This window comes from Onychomys torridus, unplaced genomic scaffold (assembly GCF_903995425.1).
Source record: "Onychomys torridus unplaced genomic scaffold, mOncTor1.1, whole genome shotgun sequence".
NCBI classification, from domain to species: Eukaryota; Metazoa; Chordata; class Mammalia; order Rodentia; family Cricetidae; genus Onychomys; species Onychomys torridus.
Window position 1 is genome coordinate 12,303 of NW_023412116.1, and position 5,751 is coordinate 18,053.

At 48.0% G+C, this 5,751-nt stretch overlaps 2 non-coding genes and 1 pseudogene across 2 annotated transcripts; all 3 read right to left on the minus strand.

The window, feature by feature from the left end:
* Positions 1 to 797: 797 nt before the first annotated feature.
* LOC118575505 lies at positions 798 to 2,372 on the minus strand (annotated as a pseudogene).
* A 1,764-nt stretch (positions 2,373 to 4,136) lies between these two features.
* Positions 4,137 to 4,221, minus strand: Trnay-gua. Its single transcript is given in 2 exon segments — positions 4,137 to 4,172; positions 4,185 to 4,221. It is a non-coding gene; the product is annotated as a tRNA-Tyr (tRNA).
* Positions 4,222 to 5,186: 965 nt separating this feature from the next.
* On the minus strand, positions 5,187 to 5,271 carry Trnay-gua. Its single transcript is given in 2 exon segments — positions 5,187 to 5,222; positions 5,235 to 5,271. It is a non-coding gene; the product is annotated as a tRNA-Tyr (tRNA).
* Positions 5,272 to 5,751: the final 480 nt, after the last annotated feature.

Genomic DNA, 5,751 nt, shown 5'->3' on the forward strand with positions numbered 1-5,751 from the left:
ACCCTGTCTCAAAAAACAAAACAAACAAACAAAAACACTGAAGCTAGGTTTGTTTACATAGACCTATAATCCCAGCTACTTGGGAGGCTGAGACAGGATTTGAAGTTCAGGGCTTATCTGACCACAGAGCTAGCTCAAGACTTAACTGAGCAACTTACAGAATGACCTCATGGCTAGCCTGAACATTTGAGTGAGGTCCTATTGGAAATGAAAAGGTCTGAGGAGCACTGGGATCATATCTGCTAGTCACTGAGAGTCAGGCGTGAAGTAGGATCATGTCTGCACTAGGGCAACTGAGTAGCATGCTTGGCTTCAAAAGAAGTTGAAACTTACTCCATGATTCCCACCTGAAAAACTAGAAGGCATATAAAAATATTTATTTTTTATTTTCAATCAAAAACTTCAAATTGGCCACTAACCCAATTCCTGTCAATTCTGCCCCTCCACAGTGGACGAACACCACAGACCACATTGTCATTACTACTCTAGTGGAAGGCAAATCCACTCTTCGACAGAAATTGTTAGGAGCCCAGAGAAAGAGGCAGGAACCAGAAGTTAAACAAAATCCACCAGGTACCTCCAGTAGTAATCATCCTGGATAGCAAGAGTCAGTTCTCAGCTGGGCACTTACAGGATCTGGTCAGAGTGGGTAAAAGAGGCCACCACCAAAAAAAAAAAAAAAAAAAAAAAAAAAAGCCTTTTGCCAGACTCTTGGTCTACAGAATAGAGAGACCATCCGCCTGGGCACTCGTTATGGCCTGCGGGAGGCAGACCAGAAGCGGGCAGGGCTGGGCAGGTACAAGTTCCATCAGCAGTCCCTTACTGGCTACAGCTCTTCCTTGCTCTCAGCAGGTGGAGGGGCTCCAAAGATCCTGGCGAGGAGCCCCCTGTTGGATCGGGCCTGGTCCTGGGCATTCGCCAGCCGAGCTCGTTCCCGCCCTCCTGGCCCGTGCTGCCTTCCGGGCTCTTAGCTCCTGCTCAGTGGGACGCTGAGCAAAGGTCCAGGAGCTATTCGGGCGAGCAGCATCTCCATCAGGTGCAAGGAAGCGTTTTCCCCGTTCTACACTTTGAAGATAGAAGTCAGTCTCTCGCTTTGCTTGGGCCGACCTCTGCTCTCAGGCGCTGCCTGCGTACCTGGCGCTCAAAGGCAAGGTGTTCGCTGAGATGGGACCAAGTAAAACGATGCAAATACTGTGGACAGGAAAACAAGAAACGGTCAGGGCGGGGAAGCCCAGGATGGGAGAAGAAACTGGGAGCTCGTTAGAACTAGCAAGAGGGACAGGGTGCCTGGGCTAGGGCTGGAGGGAATAATGAAAGCGTGGCAGAGAAACCTAGACCTCACCTTGAGGTTCCACAGGTCATAACGGAAGGGACTGCGCCTGCGGGCACCCATGGGCGTGTTATGCAGACTGGCTGCCACTCGCTTGGCTATGCGCTTGTCACGGAATTCCACCCAGCCTTCTGTATAGTCCTTGCTGTATTTAGCTGCTTTTTTTCCTCCCGCGGCCGCTGCTGCCTTCTTTTTGCGTCTCACAAAGCGGTCTGTGGGCCCAAACACAACGAACATCCTGGTCAAGCATCCACTGAGACACACCTTCCGTTTGGCCAGAAGTCCAAACCTGCCAGCTCGGGTTGTTAGCTCAGTTATTCATGGAAAAGGACTATGTGTAAGGTGCAGACTCTCCTTTCTTTAACTCACTCCTCTCTTCAAATGACAACTCCCTGAACAAACAAGAGCCGCACCGACTCCCACCTCCATTTCCAGACTGCGTGTCAAGAGATGGAAGAGACTGAAGGAGGCTAACCATACACTGTTTCAGGGATTATTTGAAAATCAGGGGTATCTTTCAGGCCTTATTACCGCACTCTATCCGCCCACCTTCTCCATTTTCCTTCCCCCGCCCCAGCCTTCTAAGAGACATGAATGCTACAGATTTAACAGCTAGTAGGGAGCCTGAGCCTTCCAAAAGCCAGCACCCCACGTCTCATCCGTGTACAGCCAAGACAATAAGTCGTGCCCACCTGCCTGCATCGCCACCCTCTCATTTCGACGCAGGGCTTACCCTCGGCCTGGGAAGAAAACGCGTCCCACTTCACCGTAGGCGCTGAGCAGGTTGCGTACGTGCAAAGGCCGGAATCGCGGCGGGACGTGTCCCAGGTACACAATACCCGGCACAACCTTCTTCTTCTTCTTGCTGCTGTTGCAAGCCTCTTCCTCGGGGCTCCTCCGGCTCCTCCCGCCGCCTCTGCATTCAGCTCTGCCTCTTCCTGCGACTCTCCCTCCATCGGCGCCTGGTGCTGGTGCTCCACCAACTCCGCGGCTTTCATGACGACGGATATGAGACACACAGGAGCCGTAAATCTGTCGCCACCCGATGACGCATATCCTACGTGCGGATCTGAGATCGGGGCGGGGGGTGGGAAACCAAGGTGGTCTATGACGTAGATCCCGTGCGCTGTTCTGTGGCGTGGGGTTGGGACAATCCCGTGAAGACCAATAAAAAGATGGCGTTGTCATTGCGGGGGAGCGGAGCCGACCAGGCAAACCCAAATGGACAAATGGAACGTTCAGAGCTAGATTCCCGGCACGGGGCGGGGCGGGGAGAGGCGGGCGGGGCGGGGCCAAGCCACAGGAAGTGGGTTCCTGTAAAATGTCTCCGCTGGGCGCAACCCTGGCCTGAGGCAAACTCCCGAGGAATTAGTTTTAATTTTCTAAAAAAAAAAAAAAAAAGGATATATGAATATTTTCGCCCGCCTACACCAAATGCGTGTCCTGGTGCCTCTCACGGGGTTTTTACAGACCTTGTTGGGAGAGTTCGTGTTGTAGACCACAACAGTATTTTATTCCAGGACGGTGGTGCGAATGAGGCCGGAGGGGGATTAACTCACCTTTTGAAAGCTTTATGAAGTTCGCTTGTAAATTTCAGTCAGAGCTTTGAAAGTGTTAGTCATTTGAAGTTTCAACTGAGTTTGTAAACATTTTCAAATTAAAGTTTTGAAGCAGCTTACAAATTTGCCACATGTAATTTTGGAATTTTAATCGGGTCTGTGCTTTTAAATGCGCCTCTAGCGATTCTAAGTTTAACTTCGTGAGTATTTCAACCTTTCAATGTATTGGTTATCTAAAGGCGTTTCTTTGACGACGGTTGTGCTCGAACCTATCTCTATCAGGTGACGAGCGAAGGGTACCCCCGCGCTGCCCGGCACGGCCGCCAGGGGCGCGGCCTCCACCTGCGGGTCGCCCGCGCTCTGAGTGGCCGGGGTGGGACCTCGGCCAGCGCAGTGGCCGCTGCTGTGCCTGGGGCTCCCTAAGGCCAGCCGGGGAGGCTCCAGCGATGCTGCTAGAACTCGTGAGCTAAGCGTCCCTCCTGCTTTGCGGACGGAGTCCAGGACCACCCTAAGGATTTAAGTTTTCCCTCACTGGGCATAATTTCTTATCCTCCACCGCTTCGAAAATTCTAGGACAACTGTCGGCGTTATTTGTAAAGCTCGGGTGCATCTGAAAGCCCACTAATTAATCCTAGGCTTCTCGCGAGTTTGTTTTGGTGCTTTCATTGACGAGAACATTCTGCTGGTTACCGCTGCTCCTTTTCGGGTGTAGGGAGAACAGACTCCTGCTTTTCCTTTTTAACTGACTACCTCACCCCCAATGGTGACGCTTGAGAACACCTCATAGTTACTCCAAAACTCACATGTGCCGGAGGAGGGCGCCTGTGAGGGAGATGCCACAGTGTCTCCTGCGGTGTCTAAATGGCAACACTGGATGCTATTTCTCTACACTGCGTGTGCTTGGAATTACTGTTAATGAAATACTTACATACATTAAGTGTCAAGTCAACTGGGAGTGGTGGCAACTGTGATCCTCAGCTCTTGGGGGTGGAGAAAGGAAGATAAGTTCCAGACCATACTGGGCTACAAGAGACCCTTTTAAATTTTAATTTTTAAAGAATATGAATCTAGTAAAGGATCGTGAAGAACCGTTGACTCGCCAATGAATGAACTTGCAAAGTCACGGTTCAAGGCATTGTCAGCACTCCTCATCCTGTCTGAATTTACATCACCCCAACTTCTATAATTGTATACATACACATGACATTGTGAATCCAACGCTGGTTGGGACCCCTTCAAAAGATCATTCCTTCGAGCCGGATTCGAACCAGCGACCTAAGGATTACTATGCCGACCTACAGTCCTCCGCTCTACCAACTGAGCTATCGAAGGAAGATACTGACCTTCTCTTTAAGGTTTAAATAAACTAGCTGGTGGATTTGTTGTAGTTCAACTGATTCATTTTAAAATAGATTGTAAGGAAGTGGTTTTTAAGTTACTAGGATTATTCCTAAAAGTAATTTAGCTAGGTGATCACACAACAGGTGTTATAGAACATGTTTGAGATGTGTGCTTTTAAATGTGTAAGTGTTTCACATAGATTTCCAAAATTGTTCTGAATCCTGCCACTGAGTCCTCACAGACAGGACCAGTCCACCCCCTTTGTCGCACTTTCCCTGCGCGTGCTCACCCGTCTCTTTAGCTCCTCCTTCTATAAAAGAGAGAGAATGACAATGATACCATAGACAGTCAATCACACCCTGAAGCACAACTATTGCCCATTTCACCAGAGAAACGCGTGATTCTTTCTCCTTTTTGAACAAGGAAAACTAGGTGCATGAAAGGCCTTTAACGTGGCCTAGAAAAGGAGTGGAACATGATATTTTGCACAATTGTAGTGGAGCAAAAAAATGAAACATTACACATACAATCCACCTCAAACAGTAAATTTAAGCATCCCATTTTCAAGTATGCTGTTATGCCTGACTAACAAGCACCTATGATGCTCTTCAGCTTCCTGAGCCTAAGACAGAAACATGAGAACCGTTGGGAAAAGCAAGAAGCCATCCAGGGGTATTTTTATTGAATATATGAATTACGAAAGGTTTGGATATTATAAATTATGACATGTAATGAAAATCTTTCTGGTATGTTTTATCTATAAAAGATAACATTTTGTGTGGCCAGGCGGTGGCACACGCCTTTAATCTCAGCACTCGGGAGGCAGAGGCAGGCAGATCTCTAAGTTAGAGGCCAGCCTGGGCTACAGAGTGATCATTATAAATTTAAGCTATACATGAATTCCATAATTTTATATTATCTTTGATAATTGAGTCTAAATGTCATCAAAACAGTCCTCCTTCGAGCCGGATTCGAACCAGCGACCTAAGGATACCAACAGTCACCTACAGTCCTCCGCTCTACCAACTGAGCTATCGAAGGAAGCCGTCAAGCACCCCTTGATTTATGGAATAACTGGCTGTTTTGTTCTATTTTCTTATTCATTTTAATTTTAAGAGCAAACAATCACAGGAAAGTCTTTTAAGATAGTAGAATATTGCTTTCATTAGACCTGTCCTACTATGCTGTCCTGTCTCCTTGGACCTCCTCCTTCTGTTAAAAGTGAGAGAAAATAACAATATCATAGACAATACCATCCTGAAGGGAAGCTAGCGGCCAGTTCAGAGAAATGCATGATTCTCTTTTCTGAAGAATAAGGAAAGTAAGGGGGAATGCAACTGCATGAGACACGGGACTTAAGAGCCTTCTGACATGTGTTTGAGTTTGGATTCTGCCACTGTGTTAAAATACTATGACCAAAAGCAGCTTGGGAGGAAAGGGTCTATTTAGCTTACGCATCTTGCCCACATTCTGTTAGAAGGAAAACCTGGCCAGAAACTCAAGCAGGCAGGCCCTTGGAAG